This window comes from Toxorhynchites rutilus, chromosome 3 (assembly GCF_029784135.1).
Source record: "Toxorhynchites rutilus septentrionalis strain SRP chromosome 3, ASM2978413v1, whole genome shotgun sequence".
NCBI lineage: Eukaryota > Metazoa > Arthropoda > Insecta > Diptera > Culicidae > Toxorhynchites > Toxorhynchites rutilus.
In genome coordinates, this window is record NC_073746.1 from 56,589,455 (window position 1) to 56,610,614 (window position 21,160).

Consider the following 21,160-nt stretch of genomic DNA (forward strand, 5'->3'; position numbering starts at 1 on the left):
TGTTTGCACCGATGAAGTTCTGCGATATCGTTAGCGAAACGTTCCATTTGGGCTAGCTTCACTACTACTTGGGTCGCGGTGTTTATTTCCATAGTTGACAAGCACCCAATTCTCCGTTTTTTATTTTCTTTAGTACTGCTGGCATTGTGGCAGTATCGAAGTAACCAAGCAACAACACGTACCAGTTTCATAAACGACGAATATTTTGAGAACAGCTCATTCGAGGGAGTTATATGAGCAGTAAGGACAACAGTTCGTTCTTCCAACTCGTCGGAACCGAATTTCTTCTCGGTTTGACGTCCAAGTGATGGCCAAAACCGAGACGTTTGCGAAAGCCAGGTGGGACCATTCCACCACGTGGAAAACTGCTGTAGTTGAGCAGAGGTCATCCCTCTAGAAATTACATCTGCTGGGTTTTCCGATCCAGGCACATGAGACCAAATTCCACCTGCCGTTATCTGTTGGATTTCTGAACATCTGTTGGCAACGAACGTTTTCCATCGAGATGGGTTCGATGCGAACCAGTGTAGACAAATTTCTGAATCTGTCCAGAAAAAATTTTTGGTTTGAAGTTTTATACTTGTTTCAACCTTTTCGAAGAGATGGCTTAATAACAAGGTGGCACAAAGTTCTAGTCGAGGGAGACAGACTGTTCCATTTTTCTTGTTTTTTCCTTTTGGCGCGATCTTTGATTTCGCAATCAGAAGGTTGGTTTTTATTTCACCATCAGATGACATAGCGCGAACGTAAATGCATGCTCCGTACGCTCTCTCCGATGCATCACAGAAACCGTGAATTTCTAGATTGATAGGTCTGGATATAGCTTTCGCCCATCTAGGAACAGACAGGTTGGTCAAATTTTGAAGACTCTCTCTAAACTCCATCCATTGGTGCTGCAGAGCTTCCGGTAACCCTATATCCCAGTCATAATTCTCATACCACAACCTTTGCAGTAACAACTTGGCCTGCACTACCACTGGACCTACTAGCCCAAGTGGGTCAAATAAGCGTGCGATGTCCGAATAGACAATTCGTTTTGTAATTGGTAGCTGATCACTATGCGTTGGAGCTTCGAATCTGAACTCGTCAGCGACAATATCCCACTGAAGACCAAGGGTTTTTATAGGGGAAGTAGAAGCATCGATTTTCAACAAAGTGCGCTCATCCTTCAGTTGATCCGGTACGTCAGTGAGATTTTCTGGATTGTTTGATGTCCACTTGCGAAGCGAAAACCCGGCAGAATTAGTGAGATCGAGCAATTCCCTGCAGAGTTGTCGTCCTTCTTCGACAGTATCGGCTCCTGTAAGCAAGTCGTCCATATAAAAATCGCGACCAACGGCGACCGATGCGAGAGCATAGGTTGTGGTGTTATCTTCGGAAAGCTTCTGGAGGCATTTTGTTGCGAGATATGGAGCTGCAGATGTGCCGTATGTTACGGTTGTAAGCTGATAGCTTTTAATGGGTTCCGAAGGTGTGTCTCTCCATCTAATTCTTTGTAGGGGTTGATCAGACTCTTGAACTAATATTTGCCTGTACATCTTTTCGATGTCGGCAGTAATGGCAAACTGCGGTATCCTGAATCTCAATAGGATTGAGAGAAGGTCGTCTTGAACAACCGGTCCCACTAGTAGCGCATCATTAAGGGATATTCCAGAATCCGTGGTGCATGATGCGTCGAAGACAACACGAAGTTTGGTGGTGATACTGTCGGGCCTCACAACACAATGATGTGGAAGGTAATAGGTTGGAACAAGCGAGTTAGTAGACGCATCATCATCGACCAGTTTCATATGGCCCAGGTTAACGTACTCGTGAATGAAAGCAGAATATGCTTCCTTCAGCTGAGGGTTCGAATTTAAACGACGTTCTAATGAGCAGAATCGACGATCAGCAATATCTCTGGAATTCCCAAGCTGCGAAACCAATGCATCTTTCTTGGGAAGTGCGACAACGAAACGACCGGATGAGTCCCGTTTAACCGTTTTAGCGAAATGATCCTCACACTCCTTTTCTTCCAATGATTGAGTGCTCTTGATATGACACGACTCAGTTTCCCAGAATCGCGTAAGTAGATTTTCGATTGAGGCTTCTAGTACTACATTAGCTACATTGGCGACAGCAGTTCGTTGTTTCTCATCCTTCACTTTTCCAGATACCACCCATCCCAAAGCGGTGTTTTGCAAAATGGGTCCATCGGCACCGATTTTAATCTGACCATCACGCAAAAGCTCATAGAAAACTTGCACGCCAAGTATTAGGTCGATACGTCCCGGTTTGTTGAACGAAGGATCGGCTAACGTAGCATCGGAAGGCAATGTAAAGTCGTTGATATCAACTAGTTTATTAGGCAACTGCATTGTAATCTTGGACAGCACGTGAAATTTCCAGTTGTCCTCAAAATCAGCACGTTGGGATTGAACGCGAATAATGGTAGAGTATTTTGAAGTAGTAGATGACAGCCCTACTCCGCTAATAGGTATGAATTCTCTGGTACGTTTTAGTTGCAGCGTTTGCACCAGACGTTCCGAAACAAAATTCAGCTCAGAACCGGAATCCAAGAGCGCTCGAGCCCAAACGAAATTTGTTGTTGAATCATAAACTTTAACAAGTGCAGTAGAAAGCAAAACAGTGGCAGGAACTAAGCGACATATTTGATTGGTAGGCGACGAAAAGTGGCTAGTCGAAGGGGCAGTGACCGTTGGCTTTGGATTAGCAATCGGCTGACCCTGTTGGGTAGATTGTACGCTTTGCAATTGGTTATTCGGAACAGATGACGACTCATGCTGCGAACCCGCGGATGATGACGAGGACGACGACGATGGTTCAGATTGGATGGATTTATTAGTATTCATCGGGGCGGACGGACGATGCAGCATCGTATGGTGTTTTTGGTGGCATACACGACATGTTCCACCGGAGCAATTATTAGCGATATGCGACGACGATCCAAGACAATTTATGCAAAGCTTTTTAGATTTCGCTTCATCGAATCGTTGTATTGGAGTTAGCTTTCGAAAGTGTTCACACTGATATGGTGAATGTGCAGGTTTTTTACAAAATGGACACGAACTTTTAGGAACAATGGCTGAATGATTTGTGGTTAGCTTCGGTGCTTGGTAGTTTATACGCTGTGAAGGGGAGGAGCGAGAAAAATCTTGCGATCGGGATCTAGATCCAGCTAAAGACTGCAAGACGAGTCCGTGTGAGCGAAGGAATTCAACAAGTTCAGTGTAGGTTGGAACATTTGTCGATTTACGGTGGGTCTCCCAAAGACGCAAGGTTGTTTGATCGAGGCGCGAACTCATCATGAACACTAGCATCGTGCTCCAGTTTTCAGGATTTTCCCCCGCCTTTTGCAGCATTTTCAAATTACGCTCAAAATCGTCGATTAACCGATTAAGGGATTCCGCACATTCCCTTTTCATACCATCAATAGCAAAGAGTGCTTCGACGTATGACTTAACGAGAAGGTATTTATTCTCATATCGCCTATCGAGCAGATCCCATGCAACCGAATAATTGTCTGCTGTTATCTCTATCACATCAATCACACGCTTCGCATCTTTACAAAGAGATGCTACCAAATAGGAAAATTTATCTACCTGACTAAGCATGGGGTTTGAGTCGATCAGGGACAGAAATGTATCACGAAACGATGGCCACTCCTTGATCGATCCGTCGAATAGAGGCAATTTGATTTCAGGCAGTTTTACTCTAGCTGTGGAAGTATGAGCAGGAATCGATTGCACTGCAGGTGAGGGGTTAGTACCATGCGATCGCAATTTGTTAGTGATAAAACCCTTTATTCTCAAGTAAATCAGCTCAAATTCTGCACGTGAATCCTGGTTCACATGTTCAATGCACATCGGATCAATTTCTCCTTCTACTTGCTGCATTTGATCTAAAGCGGAAGCGTCAAAACTTTCTTTCAACCTGGCTTGAAACTCATCAGAGCATTCCAATTGCAATCTGGCATCCATAAATTCTGAAAAAATGCCTTCTAAACGTTCTCTCCAACCTTCAAGCATATAAATATCTCTATCTTCTTGATAAGTTTGCACTAGATGTTCCAAATTATTTAGCGAGTCTCGCAGAAAACGTTCACGTTTTTCCAGCTTCTTAAGCTCCGTAGCCATTGTGCTCGACGGTAGCCGCAGAATAGTTAATCGAACCTCGCGATCCACACGTGCTTATCAAAATTCCGATATTTTTTTTTTCAATCGATCAAGCAAAAATACGAAAATATCTGCGACTCAGGAATAACGCTCGATTTGGCCTTTCTAGAAGCTCAGCTCACATGCAGCATGCAAATTGTACTTACAATCTTCGATGACTAATCCAAGCCACGCCACTCGGTATGCCCAAGCCACGCTACTCAAACCAGATAACGCCACCAGGTACAATGGATCTCTCGAACAATACAGCATCCATCGGACAATAGCAATCAGCAATACCACTTGAGAAATGCGACTTGGCGCCACTTAACAGATTTTTTTTATCACACGGATTTTGGATCACTTTTGTCTTCTTTATTCTGTTCAGAATATTGGCTATTGGCCGTTGTCCAGTTAATGTCACAAAATTTCTTTGCACAACGTTTCACAGAGTTCAATCACTTTTGCCCGTTTTTGGGCACGAGAATTATTTCCCGTCAGAATATCACTAATTTTCCTATCACTTTGACACCGAATCGCGAATGCGCAAGAACAATTTTCCGCCAGAGTTCGAAGTATCCGGTTCGAAGGACCACTTTTAATGTTCACGATAATACGGAAAATTGTTCTTGACGCCGACAAATTTATTTAGAATGCGAACGAATGACCGGTGTTACTTGTCGACACTTTATTGAGAAATAAGAGACCTGCTGCTATCTGCTCAAGCTTTATATAGGCTGCTGTGATCGAGATTTAAGTGGCAATGAACCGGAAGAGCAGTAACAGATCGGCTGATGCGCGTATTGTGGTAAACGAATAGAGCTAGATGCTAAAGCTAGATGCTAGAGCTAGATGAGCAAGAATTTATAGCAGCAGTCTGTCCATAAAATATGGAACGCGTAAACACATGGAAATCACTACTTTGCGGTTTTACTATTCTATAATCAGATTAGCGGAAAGCGTTGATTTTTATTCTTATCTGAAGAAAATTATAGCTGATGTACATCGATTGTCATGTGAAACCTGTGTGTACTGGTTCCGGTTTTTAAAAGTGACGATGTTAACAACAGTGACAAGGAACGAGAAGGGAGGCGAGTAAAATTGAAGGACGCGGATTTGAGGGATTTCTGCCAAACTTAAAAGAAAGAGACCATCAAGCTCTAAAACCTTGGAAGTCACAAAACGAATTGATTGATTTTATTCTTTTATAGAGCGTTCAAACTACACAAGTCCCTAGCAGACTCCACAAATCATTTCTAGACGTCTCAAGGTCATGAACATAATTCCAAAACAAGAAAACTGCCAGGACAAGAAACATTCCATGTCGTTTTTTACCTGCAAACAACAACTCCAAAAGGAAAATCGAAAAAAAATATTTTTGCATTTTGCTGGGACGATAGTGAACGAAGTAATCTAACTATGAGTAACTCCAATCAAACGTTATCATCTCTAGAGTACATTACCGAATTTGTGCCGACCAAAAGAAGACGAAGAAATTCAACCAGCAAATGGCCAATTTAGTTCAAAGCGAAATTTAAAAAAAATGAGAATAGAAAACAAAAACAGCACATAAAAAATACAAAATAGACAAAAGTCGTCAATATTTGCTGGAATATCAGAATGTTTCCCAAAAAAAAATTTGCCATCAAAGGTGCACGAAGAGTATAGAAAGGTCGAAACTGAACTCAAACCATGCCCAAAGAAATTCTTAAATTACGTAAAGTCAAAAGCTATAACTTCCCATCGCAGATGCATCTCGATGAAGCTGTGGGGAGTTCTTCGGACGAAATTTGCAATCTCTTTACGAATTTCTTTCAGGAAGTGTATACCATATTTGCCGAATAAAATCGCGAACTACTTTTCATTTTTACCGGAATATCCGACTACCGCAACTACCAACAGATTAAAGAAAAGGATTTGTGACTTTCATTTGGATGCAATGGAAAATCTTTACACTGACTTCAGTAAAGCTTTTGACCGCATCGACATGCATTTTTACTCTCCAAATTGCAGAAATTTGGAATGGAACAAATTTTAGCAAAGTTTTGGATCCGTAGTTTTCATTTTATTTTTTAGGGTGCCCATTTTCATTTTAGGGTGGTCCAAAAAATTTTTTTCCATTTTTTTTCAAAAATTATTTTTTTTTGAAAATTCAAAACTTTTAAACTGCGGAATCGATTTAGATAATCGACATATCAAATTAAAGCCAATAGGTTAGTCTTCTTTAGAAAAATATTATGCTTGCAAAAAATACGAATTTAGTTTTCGTAATTCTTGATCGCATTTGCATTTGAACTAGAGGGTGCCATATTTTTATATTTCTGTTTGAAAGTTTCTGAAAGCTGCTTTTGGAATTGTATTTGTTGCATAATATTAGGCTGTCAAAAAAGTCCTGCGGTATTTCCGCGAGGTGTCGTTGTAAGCGCGTAGTTCTAGTTGTATTCATTGTATCGAGTCATACTATAGCTTGTTGGAAAGGTATTTGCGCGCTATAATATAGTCCTTGACAGTGTTTTGTTTGGTTAAGTCGTTCGTGAGTTATACACCCCTATTCTGTATTTCGATCGATTCGAAATATTTCGAACGGTTTGATAAAACTCCATTCTGTATTCCGTTCGAGTTGTTTGTGCATTTCGTTCGATTTGTTTCTCTTGGAACATTGGATGGGCGAAACGTTCGAAATAGGGAATGCGAAATTAAAACTCGAACGAAATAACGGTTTCGAACGAAATGGAAATCCGTCGGAATACAGAATAGGGCTGATAGTGTCGAAAATATGGAGCAAAATAAAGAGAAAATCCGACATATTTTACAGTACTACTATGACAAAGGCAAAAATGCATCTCAAGCTGCCAATAAAATTTGTGCAGTTTATGGACCCGATACGGTTTCCATTTCCACCGCACAACGATGGTTTCAACGTTTTCGTTCTGGTGTAGAGGTCGTCGAAGATGCGCCACGCTCCGGAAGGCATGTCGTCGAAAATTGCGACAAAATCGCTGAATTAGCCGAGAAAGACCGGCATAGTAGCAGCCGTAGCATCGGCCAAGAGCTGGGGATAAGTCATCAAACCGTTATTAACCATTTGAAGAAGCTTGGATTCACAAAGAAGCTCGATGAATGGGTGCCACACACGTTGACGCATAAAAACATCTTTGACCGTATCGACGCATGTGAATCGCTGCTGAATCGCAACAAAATCGACCCGTTTCTGAAGCATATGGTGACTGGCGATGAAAAGTGGGTCACTTACGGCAACGTGAAGCGCAAACGGTCGTGGTCGAAGCCCGCTGAAGCGGCTCAGACGGTGGCCAAGCCCTCATTAACGGCCAGGAAGGTTCTGCTGTGTGTTTGGTGGGATTGTCAAGGAATAGTCTATTATGAGCTGCTTCCCTATGGCCAAACGCTCAATTCGGACCTGTACTGCCAACAACTGGACCGCTTGAAGGTAGCACTCATGAAGAAGAGGCCATCTTTGATAAACAGAGACCGCATTGTCTTCCATCAGGACAACGCCAGGCCACACACTTCTTTGGTGACGCGCCAGAAGCTCCGGGAGCTCGGATGGGAGGTTCTTTTGCATCCGCCGTATAGTCCGGACCTTGCACCAAGTGACTACCATCTGTTTTTGTCCATGGCGAACGAGCTAGGTAGTCAGAAGTTAGCCACAAAAGAGGCCTGTGAAAATTGGCTATCCGAGTTTTTTGCCAATAAGGAAGCGAGCTTCTATAACAGGGGTATTATGAAGTTGGCATCTCGTTGGGAACAAGTCATTGAACAAAACGGCGCATATTTGACTTAAAACAGATGATTGTAACTAATTTTATGAACAAATGAAAATTCAAAAAAAATACCGCAGGACTTTTTTGACAGCCTAATATATCCAAGAATCAGCGAGGTGATTTTTGTCGTATTGAAGCTATGATTTTTCAAGATTCAAGATTTTCAAAATCAATTTTGTCTTCGTTCCAAAAATGAGTTTTCAAAAAGAATCATAACTTTTGAACTACTGGACCGATTTAGGTGAGCGACACATCAAATTTAAGCCAAGCTAGTCTTCTTTGGAAAAATATCACACTTGCGAAAAAATTGGATTTTATTTTTGTAATTATTGATTGTATTTGTTTTATTATAGTTTACGTTGTCAAAGATAGAGGGCGCTATATTTTCTAAATTTCTTGAAAGCTGAGGTTTTTCTCACATAACATATCCGAAAATCAGAGATCTCTTAGTTATTGAGTCATGATTTTTCGAAATTACCTTGTTTTCAATCTTCGTTCAACCCTTTCGCTACGAGCGTCGTCTATAGGCAATATCCGCGCGACGACCTGTGTGTACGAGCATCGTCTGTAGACGACATCAGGGTGATACTGCACATCGATCACACCAGCGCGATATGCATACTATTCAACGCAGTGCAGCGTTCAGCGATAGCACTCCGACGGAGCACATTGTCGTAGTGGAAGGGTTAATATTATTATGCAAATAGACTAGATCTATGCGACTAGTATCCAATTCTTTCGCCAGTGTAATATTTTTTTCAAAAAGGAACAGCTCTTTGGGTCCATTTTGATATGTCGATTATCTAAATTGGTCCAACATTTAAAAAGTTATGAATTTTGGAAAAAAATATTTTTCGTAAAAAAAGGGAAAAAATAATTTTTCGGACCATCGGTTAACTTTGAAAAAAATAAATAAACATGTACCGTAGGAATAATATTGAACCTAAAAAAATATTGTGACATTAATATATAAGTATGAAGTCTACATTTGTTTGACAAAAATGAACAAATAAATAAATCAAAAGATCAGCAATTACATAGTCGAGGAATCCACATGGAAGAAAGAGTTTAGAATTAAAGAAATTAGGAGAGCTGAAGAGTGAAGTTTTATGGACTATTACTGCGAATATATAACTAAAACACAAATTTAACGTCTACCGAATGTGAATGACATTTAAATCGTGAATGACTTCGTTTCAAACATTTAAACATTCAAAGTGTTCGTGAGATAGAAACGACAAAAAATAAAGTTAGCAGACGTAGAATTTGTATTTTTATTTAAAGAAATTCTAATGCTTCAAAACAAATAAACACACGAATACAGCTATTCAACCGCTAATGACTATTTTTGTTCATAATTTTTATTTTTGTATTGTTTCTCATAATTGTTTTTAGACACGATTTTATGAAAGTACGCATAATTTTTAGTCAAAAAGGTGTGCGGCAAAATTTTGCTAAATGCTACCGTTTCTGAGATACAGTGATTTTAAAATAAAATTAACTGACAATCCTCAACTTTTGGTCGTTTTCGAATGTTTTTCGAATCGTTTGACCCTGTAAGTAAATTTTCTTAAAAGAGTAGATAGTTGCAATAATTGCAATGCTTGAATTAATTAAGTGATGTGGTAATTATGGTATAAGGTTGAGTATAAAATATAAAAAATAATAGTTTTGGGTGTTACAGCGCATAACAAATATTACTTATTGCAAAGTGGATCAATATGGAAGAAATGGTGGATAAAAATATTATAAGTTCACATTTTTTCATAATGATTCAATAATAACCTAGGACATTGCGAAAGACACCAAACCGTTTCTGAGTTATATTTTATTGAAAATTTCCAAGCAATTTTTGTTCAGGCCCTTCTCTAAAGTAACGCTAGAGTCAAATGGAAAATCGATGATGCAAATTGTCCTTTTTGGTCATGAAGAATGCAAAATTTGTACAAAAAAAATCGACCTTCGAGTTCAAATGAAATAACTCAACTACAAAAAAAAACTTTTTTTTTGTTATTGATTTTTAGACTTCAGTTCTCCTAGGCTGGTTTGTCTCAGAATCACAAAAAAAACGATTGCCCTCCAATGTTCACGAGTTCGTCGGAGACTTGATTAAAACACGATGAACACGAGGCGTAGAGCGATTTTATGCAACAATATACTCTCCTCAAGTGAGAGTCCTCAAGGGAGATCGATGAGATCAATCAGTAGGTACAGAGAGGGCTAAGCTCCAGGAGCAATAGAGCAAGCGATGTGTCGAGACGAAGTTCCGTACGACTGGACTGGTACGAATGGGGCTCGCATATCATTAGCACCAGTGAATACCACATTACAAGATCAACAACTATTACGCAATCTGGTTTACAATGACGTGATCGTGCGGCCTACTGAGCTTCGCCCAACTTAACACACCAGTACAGCAATTGAGCGTCCTATCAAGACGGCTAAAACGTTACTCTGACTTTGCAAAGCACAAAGAACTAGATCGGATGTTCAGAGATATCGTTTCACGACCACATAAGCTACGAGAAACTCAACTACAGCGAAGATTTGTCACATATAAACGATGTGACGAACTTCTAGGCCGGTATTTGGAAGACTTCAGTGCAAAATCACGACGGGCAAATGTGTTTGAGACAGGAATAGAAGAGTTGTGATGAAATAGGAGATGCCAGCTATTATCGTCGAAGAGAACAAAGGCCGCAAAGCCTCGCGCTACATGAGGATCTAGGCAGCACCGGGCCCCGATGGTGTTCAGAACTTCTTGCAAATCAGTAGTAAAGGGTGTGTCACATCAAATTGCATCACGGAAAAAACGCTGTAGAAATTTAATTTTTAGGAATTATATCTTCAGCTTTCGCTTATAATTAGATAAGAGTGTATAGATCACGTTGGCCATGCTTCACTGTCAATTTTTCGTAAATTTGGAAAAATGTCGTCGAACGAAAAAGAGCGTCGTGAATTAATCCTGTGCACTCATTTCGAGAATCCGGAGTTGTCACATCGGGACATCGGTAAAATGCTGGGAATCGTCCAATCCACGGTCAGCAGAGTACTAAAACGATACTTCGAGAACCTAACCATCGACCGGAAGGTGAAGAAAGGCAAAAATGGATGCTCCGTCAGTGAAAAAGATCACAAGCGCGTAGTTAAGCAGTTTAGACGTGATCCGAGAAGTTCGGTCCGGGATGTCGCCAATAAGCTGAATTTGTCAAGTTCATTCTTCCAGCGGACCAAGCAGCGGGAGGGCCTGCGTACATACAAGGTTCAGAAGGCTCCTAACCGCGACGAAAGGCAAAATATGGTGGGGAAGACGCGAGCCCGGAAGCTGTACACCGAAATGCTGACGAAGCCGCATTGCCTGGTAATGGACGACGAAACCTACGTCAAAGCGGACTTTCGTCAGCTGCCGGGCCTGTTGTTCTTCTCTGCAGAGGAAAAATTCAGCGTTCTGGAGGAGATTCGCAAGCAGAAACTATCCAAGTTTGCCAAAAAGTACATGGTGTGGCAAGCGATCTGCTCTTGCGGAAAGCGGAGCGCCCCCTTCGAGACGAGGAAGAACCCGCCCAACGCGCCGGAGCTTCGCCCAATAGAGAAATATTGGGCGATTATGAAGCAGGCACTCCGGAAGAACCCAAAAGTTGTCAAATCGGAGGCGGACTTCAAGAGAAAATGGATTTCTGTTCAAGAAAAACTACAACCTGACGTTGTACAGAACCTTATGGACGGGGTAAAGAGGAAGGTGCGAGCATACGGGCTTGGGCTCGAAGTATGAATAAAAAGAAAATGCCAAAAGTTGTTTAATAGTTTTTATTTTACTGTCTAAAATTTTCAAAAGGATCGGTCTACTGGGCGAATTTCTACAGCGTTTTTTCCGTGATGCAATTTGATGTGACACACCCTTTATATCAAAAGATAGCTGAGTGCTTCAACAAGGGTCTACGTGACCCCACAACCTTCCTGGTTTCACCCATCAGTGATGTCATCTTCCTCGTCTCGAAACCTATCAAAGTACAGACCAATCCATACAAACGGCTAAGCATCATCACAACTGCCAAAATTTTTTCTCACTGTGAACAATACGACATCCTCGCAGAAGAGCAGAAAGGATGCAAGAAGAAAATATATGGCTGCAACGACCAGACCATCGTCGACGCAGCCATAGTCGGATTACCGGTTGACAACAAGCGGAACCTTAGCATGAACAAATACCGACAATAAGACTCCATACTTTATTCTTTCCTCGTCCGGGAGCTCTATAGAATTGCTCCTGCCGTCGTGGGTTTCCTGCAGCATGCGTTAAAACAGTAGAGCACGTCTCTGGACCTCCGTGATAGGGAGAATGTGTTGCATTCTAGAAAACTGCAGACAAAGTTGGAGATATTTCAAGGCGATTCTTTCAGTCCGCTTTGGTCTGGTTTGGCACTGATCCTCTTCAGTGAACGTTCAAGATGGCTATGGCTATAAAATGCACCCGTGACGGAGTGGTTAGCGTCTCACATTATCATGCCGGGTGTTCGGATTCGATTCCCGTTCTGGCCGGGGGATTTTTCGTCAAAGAAATTTCCTTCGACTTGTACTGTGGTCACGCGTATTCTAGAGTTTGCCCCTCGGAATACATTCAAGGCGTGTTATTTGGCTAAAGAAATCTCAACTAAGAATTACTAAATGACGCTATTTAATGCATACGTTGAGACGGCAAAAGTTCCACAGGGAACGTGAACGCCATTCAAGAAGAAGGCTATAAAATAAGGCACATGCACGATCTCAAGGTCTAGGTGTAGCTATCCGGGTTGTCGAAGATATAAGCAGGTATATTTGCATGGAGTTCGGCCTCGACAAGTGCCGTTTTGTCCATCTGCTGAAAGGACAACTTATCGAATCCGAAAGATACGAGGTCTACGATGGGGAGTTGACATGGCGATTCTTATAAGTAAATTAAATTCCGGCATATCTTCAGTTTTGGAGTAGTCAAATGGAGCAAAACTGACCTAGAAGACCTTGATATGCAGACAGAGGAGGAGAAGATCGCTGCTCGGAAGCAGAAGGTAATGCATTAAGACATTGTTGACATTTGCCGGATGTGTCATCAACCCGGAATAATATAGAGCACATTATGGTGAGCTGTCCCGTTTTGCCGACGCAGTCCACACCGAGCGCCAGAACAACGTGGGCCGCTTTGGCAACGCTTCTGTAGGCGTTGAAGGTGGTGAACATGGATAATAAATTGTCCGGCATCCAAAAATCGATCATCCTCAGTTCCTACGCGATTGTCCGACAAATGCTTGTTCAGAACTGAAGAGTACGAACATGCAGATACGTGTATTTCGCAAAGGCTAGTCCCCCTTTGATATTAAGAAGCCCGGGCAGGTGAAGTGTCATAACTCTGCAAAAAAATTGGATTAATCGAGACTCATAGAAGTCGTCCTAACATCTTCACTGAAATTCTTTATGTTGAAAGTAACTCACATAAAGATCTATAAGATAGACGCGAGCGAGCCAATTATATTACTGCCCAAATATAGGGTTGGGGAAAAAGAAATGTCGTATTTATGATCGAAATTTGACGCTTTATTTAACATACCTAAAATTATCCAATTTAAGTCAAATATGCGCCGTTTTGTTCGCAAACTTGTTGTTATTTAGAAGGCAACTTCTTTATCCCCTCTTATAAAACCCCTCCTCCTTATTTGCAAAAAACTCAGACAGCCAGTTTTCGCAAGCTTCTTTTGAGGCCAACTTAGTATCACCAAGAGCGTTTTGCATGGACCGGAAGAGATGATAATCACTTGGAGCCAGGTCCGTACTATACGGTGGGTGCAATAGGATATCCCATCCGAGCTCCCGTAGCTTCTGGCGGGTCATCAAAGATGTGTGAGGCCGAGCGTTGTCCTGGTGGAAAACAACACCATTCCTATTGATCATTTCTGGCCGCTTCTGGTCAATCACCTGCTTCAAACGGTCAAGCTGCTCACAGTAGAGAACCGAGTTGAGGGTCTGGCCATAGTTGAGCAGCTCATAGTGGATGATTCCCTTCCAATCCCACTAAACACACAGCAAAACCTTCCTGGCCGTCAATCCGGGCTTGGCGATGGTTTGGGCCGGCTCACCGTACTTCGACCACGACTTTTTTCGCTTTAGGTTGCCGTACGTGATCAACTTTTCATCATCAGTCACCATCTTCAAAAATGGGTCGAGTCCGTTCCGTTTCAGCAGTGCATCGCAGGCGTTGATTCGGTCTAAAAGATATTTTGCGTCAACTCGTGTGGCACCCATTCATCCAGCTTTTTTTGGAATACAATCTTCTGCAAATGGTTCCAAACGGATTCATGGTCTATACCCAGTTCCTGGCCAATCGAGCGAGTGCTCACATGCCGGTCTACTTGGATGATTACAACGATTTTATCGGTTTCCACGACGACACTTGTAGCACAGATTGTCGTCTTTAAATAGCCGTATAGTATGACCCGATGCGATAAGTTCAACACAAGATATTTTTAAGTGTTGCCATATATTGACAATATACGACATTCCTTTTTCCCCAACCCAATATGACGTAGCCATCAACACCTTTCAGTGAAGGGAAAACTCTTTTTTTGTTCTTAGTTGAATAACTATGACTGTGCACGATTTATATAGAATAATCTATCTCTATTTAATAAATATTAAAGGTCACAAGTTCAATAGAAAAACACTGTTGACACTTACGTCGACCATGCATATCTGGGCAGATTAGTAGCAGAGAATTGTTCATTCAATCAGGATCCCCCAAAGAATATCAACCTGTTTTATGCCAAACGTTCGAAAAATCGAACAGCAACTTCGATAGTTTTTCATGGCTTTGGAAAGCAACCATATGGTAAGGTTTTGGTATCAAATGATAGCTCAGTCCATCAGCTAACAAGTACTATCAATTTCATTCAAGTTGGTATCACTTTATTAGGCATAAAATCGGTTTAAAGCAACTATGTACGGAAAGAACATAACCTCACATAATCTAACGAAAAACAAAACCTTACAAAATTTCAAAATATGTAAACTTTTCTACAACATTACTTTGATTAAAGATTACACATTGTGATATAGGAAAATATCCATTGGATTGAACCTCCTACAGGATCAAAAATGTAGGTTTTGGCCAATGTTTTTGTTTGGCGCTTTTTTGATTTTTTTCATTTTCCGGAAAACGGAAGAACGGAAAAAATAATTCTTGAAAATTGGGGTTTCTGTAAGGCCAATAATCGAAATTACACCAATGGCTTTTGGTATAAAAATAATTTTTACAGCTTGATGAGTTGATAACCGAGTTTTGTAATAAAACAAATCTACGCTAAATTAGCGCTTTCCACAATTTCAGAACTTCTTTCGATTTTTTTTTTAATTTTTAATGGATTGGCTATTTATTGACAGCTTGTATGCATCGACTTTTTCAGTGACTGGTTCGTTGGTGTATTTATCATCAATTTTCTGACAAAGACACGACGGCAGGGTTTTTTAAATCCTAAACCACTTTTTATAATTGCAGATGCATTTCTATGATACAGCACTTTTGACTAGGATTCATTCATTTTGAATTCACCATGTGCCTCAAATTCTGAATGTTCAGAAATATTGATTGAGCTGGTCATTTTATTCCCCCATGACGTTCTCAACGACTAGCAGCCATTAAACTGTAAACTGCTGTCAAAGTATTTCTCGTTCAACTTCAGGGATATTCTCTCATAAAACTCTTGTTAGTTTTTTATCCGTGCTGTTCAATTTGCAGAAGAGAATGGAAGCTCGGTGCTTAATCTCAACATCCCCTGAGCTGATCACCGTCCATCCAGGAGGCGAACATATCCGATAAAACATGAAGAAATGAAAATAATTTATGACCAACCATAACACCATCGCTTCGGGAGCAGCAAGAAACTGGCGGCAAGAACAGTAGCAACACACAACATGGTCAAACATTGTCAACCGAGCAACCGATTCGACCGCCAAAGTTTCCAGTTTCCAGATTTTACGATACGCTGGCAAAGAGTTTCTTCGTCTCGTCTTCCTTTTCGGTGCGCTTTTATTAATCCTTTCGTATCCCAGTTCCATTCGTTTGAAGATTAACCTACCACCAACTGCCGCCTCCCACATCCCATGACACATGTTCACAGCTAGTTAGTTTAGGAATTTTCACAAAGCTGGATGAATTTGGCATCGTGCATATTAGGGATGTCTATCAGTGATAGGTTCGTACCACTCACTTAATATCCAGGAATTGATTGCCAATAGCAGTTCATGAGCGTCTCGAGTTAGTAAAACATAACACTCAACACAATGAGTCTCCGCAGCAGCATCGTTCCGAAACTTTAACTGTCCTAATGTTTTCAACCTAGTTTTTCTATCAACGTTATTCTCGTGCACTGTGTTTTCCACATACCGGCAAAAACGCAAAGCCATCGGTGTCCTTTAGTTCCGCATCGCTCCGATCGTTGGGCCGGCAAAAACAGCGAGTCCACAACTGCAAACGAATCCTTCTTTTGTAGCATGTTTCCCCTCTTTCTCTCGACAATGGTTGTAAATGTGGTTAAAAAGAGCTGATATTGGAGCTGATGCTCTCGGAGCCTTTGAAATCTTCTTGCCACCACATCCAATTGGTATTCGCCGCTACGATTCCAGGACCCCGAGGGGTATGATGGAGATCCAATTCTCCCATGGCATGTATGTTTCGCTCTCTTTCTTTCGCTCATACTCACGGCTTTATGCTCAAACTCTCTGTTTTTTATCAAGTTTTGTTTTGCTTCCACGGTTCCCCGGAATCGCCTGCCTGCCTTTTAAGGTTCGTGCTTTACTCCATGTCCTCCGCATTTATTGGAGAAGTGTGTAAAACGCACCCTCTAAGCGAGAATGGATTCATCTTGACCAAGCTCTTAAAAATTAAGGTAACAACTACGTCAGTACGTAGATTAGTTAACCGTCAGTCATCTGTAGTCGTTCTGTATTTTACATACTGAATAACAAAAGTGTTACGAATTTTATTTTGTAAGGCATCCAAAATTTATATTTTCCAATCATACGGTGTTAAATAGCCCAGCAGAAGTTTAATATGCTCATAAGCTGTTTCTCTCAGAGACTATAAAGCTCAGAGAAACAGCTTGTATGGCTCCCAGTGTTCGTGCAATAATTCTCCAGACCGCGCTCTTTTTTTCCTACATTCTCTGAGCACATAATATAGATGCCAGATGTGAAGATATGTTTTCGTTTTGAAGACATTTAATTTTGTGAAAACATACTGAGGTCATTTCAAACTATGTGAAAACAATTGTTTATGTGATTTATCGAACATTATATAGACATATCGTGATGATTTGCTCATTTTTGTTCATTATGATTACATTTCAAGACATTTATTCGTGTCATGCAGCTATATTTCAAAAAAAAAAACTATGGATGGGTTATACCTATGATATAACCGCAAGGTTGACGTAGGACTGCCGTTAGCTTAGTAATCATTTGTGTTTTTTCAATTAGCAATAATCGCACTTCGAATGTTCCTCATTAGGTACGATATCGCCTCTGCGCAAAGCTGTTGATTAAATTATTGATTAAACTAGTGAATGAATGAAACAATTCACGAATTCAATTGCAAACAAATTCCAATTTAGGTCAATTCATGCATTATGGTAGTGGTTATCGCAGCAAATAGTTATCAACATTTTGCCTAATTATCAAACGGTATGCGTAGAAGTTCAGTGAGCTGGCGACATAGAGGGGGAAGCAGTCTTGAATAACCGAGCCAAAGCGTTGCATTTGTACCCGCTTTTGTAGACCGTGTTAGCAAAACGCATTCCGGAGTGTAAAAATGCATGGGGGTAGAAAAACCACTGCCGAGATCTGGAATGCCGATTTTCCCAACTTATTGGTTTCGGAATCTGTGTTGGGAAAACACATTCCGGTTAGGAAAAACGCAAGCGAGTACAACAGTACTTGCAGCTTGCATCTTATTTGCAATGCCAATTTGCCCAGGCTCTATGATTTTGAAGTTGGTGTTAGGGAAACATTCCGATTTGCAGAAACACAAACGAGTACAAAAGTACCAGCAGCTTGCATCTGTTTTGCAATGCCGATTTCTCCAGCCTCCTTTGTTTTAAAGTCTGTGTTAGGGAAACATTCCGATTTGCAGGAATGCAAACGAGTAAAAAAGTACCCGCTGCTTGTATCTATTTTGCAATGGTTTTGAAGCCTGTGTTAGGAGAATATTTCGATTTGCAAAAGCTCAAACGAGTACAAAAGCATCCGCTGCTTGCATCTATTTTGCCACGCCGATTTCCCCAGGCTCCATGGTTTTGAAGTCTGTGTTAGGGAAACATTCCGATTTGCAGAAACGCAAACGAGTAAAAAAGTACCCGTTGCTTGTATCTATTTTGCAATGCCGATTTCCCCTGGCTCCATGGTTTTGAAGTCTGTGTTAGGAGAACATTCCGATTTGCAAAAGCGCAAACGAGTACAAATGTACTCGCTGTTTGCATCTATTTTGCACTGCCAGTTTCCCCAGACTCCATGGTTTTGTAGTCTGTGTTAGGGTGGGTTTAGACTAGGGATATATTCATGTGAAGAAATATGATGAGATTTATAGAAATCGCATCAACCGTTTACACTAGCGTGAACTTCTATAATGAATATATTCATATCTTCGGTGAATTTATTCACCTGAAGTAGAACTGCATCTAACTTTAGTGATTTCTCACCAGTGAGAAATTCACAAGCGTTTACATATGCTGAATTTATTCAAGTTATATATACCTCGAATAAGTGTATCATATTTATTCTCACCCGTTTACACCTATTTTCACGTGAATAAATCCATCTATAGCTATAGATCTCCCTAATGTAAACCCGCCATTAGGGAAATATTCCGACTTGCAAAAGCGCAAACGAGTACAAAAGTACCCGCTGCTTGTATCCATTTTGTAATGCTGATTTCCCCAGGCTCCATGGTTTAGAAGTCTGTTTTAGGGAAACATCCATTCATTCCTGCGATGGTACTTCAATCGCTGTTCAATTATAACTGAGTGGAATTCCGAGCAGCGCTCGCTTATATACCGATTGTTGATTCCAAAAGCCTTTTTTGAAAGCAATTTTAAGACTATTGAAACAAGTTTTTGGATGAAAAAGTAACACATATATAACGCGTAGATATTTTTTATTTCAAATGAAGTGTTTATCATACCATTTCGTTCAGCTATTTAGGAGCTATTAACGCTCAAAATCTCGGTCTCCGGCGTAACGCTTTCATTTTAGAAACTTTGATTTTACACCCCGGTATAGAAATGAAAGACGTAGTCCTACGTCAAAATCATCTGGCATCCCTCACATACAAGCTATTTCTCTCGTGAGAATATTATCCGGCCGAAAGCGAGCAAATTGCCGCGATCGAGGGTATGCCGTACTGCCCGATGGTAAGCTGATGCGGAAAATATCAAATTGAGAAGGAAATGAATCCTTTCTTACCGTTTTCTTCATCTGAGATAGCCACTGGGAACTCGACTCAATAAATATGACTCACAGTTATCGCCTCTGAATAGGTTGCAGCAACAAAAACCGTATAGAAATCGCAAATAAGAAAATAATATTCATCGAAAATCGCTTCCATGAATATTATTTTTCTTATTTTTTAAAGCATGTTACAAAGGTATTACTTGCATGGTAGGATTCTATCATTGACTAGCACGAATGCCTATAACCATTGCATTTCTATTCTTGCTGGTTTACGAGAAAATCAGGCGGGTCAAATTGCCCGGCAGGCGCGTTTTAGACATATCTCCTCTACTTGGTTTTGTAGGTTTTTGCTCCATTTTTAGGTTGCTTTCTTTCAGACGCGCTTGTAGTAGTGCTGGTACTAACTGTGAACGTTGCATTTCATTTTGACGGAATGAACAACGCAAAATGCATAGATAGTGGGGTGCCAATGAATGTATAAGAAAAAAGTAACATGCGAATTTTCGAACGGAACTCATTGCAAAATGATGATTTTTACGAAAAATACCATATGCAAAATTTCAGCCCAATTGGACTTTATTCACTAGCGGCGCAAAGCCATCAGAGAAACATCACACAAGAAGGAGTACATGCAAATTTTGATGTAAAATGCCTTTAAATTGCATGAAATGTTGAGATCTACTGTTATCTCTAAATGAGGTCGAAGAATTAAAATGCGTGCTATCAACACATGCATGTACACTGTGGTAGCTGTATATGTCGCATGAAATTCTCACTGTGCAGCTCTGCCGTTCTACGCATAGTTGTCCCATGGTACTTTTGCAAAATTTTTACCAAGCTTTTTAAATAACTACATCAAGCTCAATTGTCCCATGTTGATATTCTAGGCATAACTATCCCACCATAAATTATAGTCAAGCTTCATTGTTTCAAGTGAGGGGAACTTTTCACATTCCATTAAACAATAGCTTAAAAGGACCCGATGTATTGCTAAACAGAAATTGTTAAAGCTTCTGGTAGACAAATATGGTAGAACACTTTGACTGCGTTTTTCTCAGTTGCTGATTTAGATCAATCACAATGTTATTAGAAGGTAACAGCCTTTGGGCTACTGTCGTAAGACAATACGTTTGATACGCATGGTTCTACAGTATTAAATTGGGTATCTGAATGAAAATATGCACTGTAATTTTGACATAGGACTGCCGTTTTCAGTGAGGATGCCTAGCTTTTTATTTTTATAGTCAACAACTATTTTTGATGCGAATGGATTTTAATGATTTACGTACTGGAAATTCTGTATGATTTGGTATGTACATTTTATTCAGATACCACATAACGAACCCGAACCTGACTGAGAAGAAACTTCTCATTTTGGCTTCCAAGCAGGCCAGCTTTGAACCCTCTCGATTATTTGGAATGAGCCTGTGTTGAATCGAAGATCTGTGGATCCTCACACCCAAGTGTTGATTCTTTGGAAGCTTCCGTCTCCAAGACGTGAGTTTCAATGCCAGAGGACTATGTTATAAAGGTGTGCTCTCGATTTCGCAATTGCATGAAAAAAAAATGAATGTGAACGAGAGTATATTTCTTAATTGCTTGAATGAAAAATGGGTTGAAATCATGAAAAAATAACAAAAAGGTTTTGAACCTTGAGAATGGATTATCGTATTTTTATAGAACATTTCCGAATTCGTAAATGGTTTGAATTGTCGAAGATTGGAAGCATTCCTATTTTCTCACATATGAGTTCTG

The 21,160-nt window shown here is 40.5% G+C and overlaps 1 protein-coding gene and 1 pseudogene across 1 annotated transcript in view; one reads left to right on the forward strand and one right to left on the reverse strand.

The window, feature by feature from the left end:
- Window positions 1-21,160, forward strand: part of LOC129775115 (uncharacterized) — a 109,155-nt gene that overhangs the window by 47,590 nt on the left and 40,405 nt on the right. The gene's annotated exons all lie outside the window — the stretch shown is intronic.
- LOC129780884 (U4 spliceosomal RNA) lies at window positions 17,418-17,494 on the reverse strand (annotated as a pseudogene).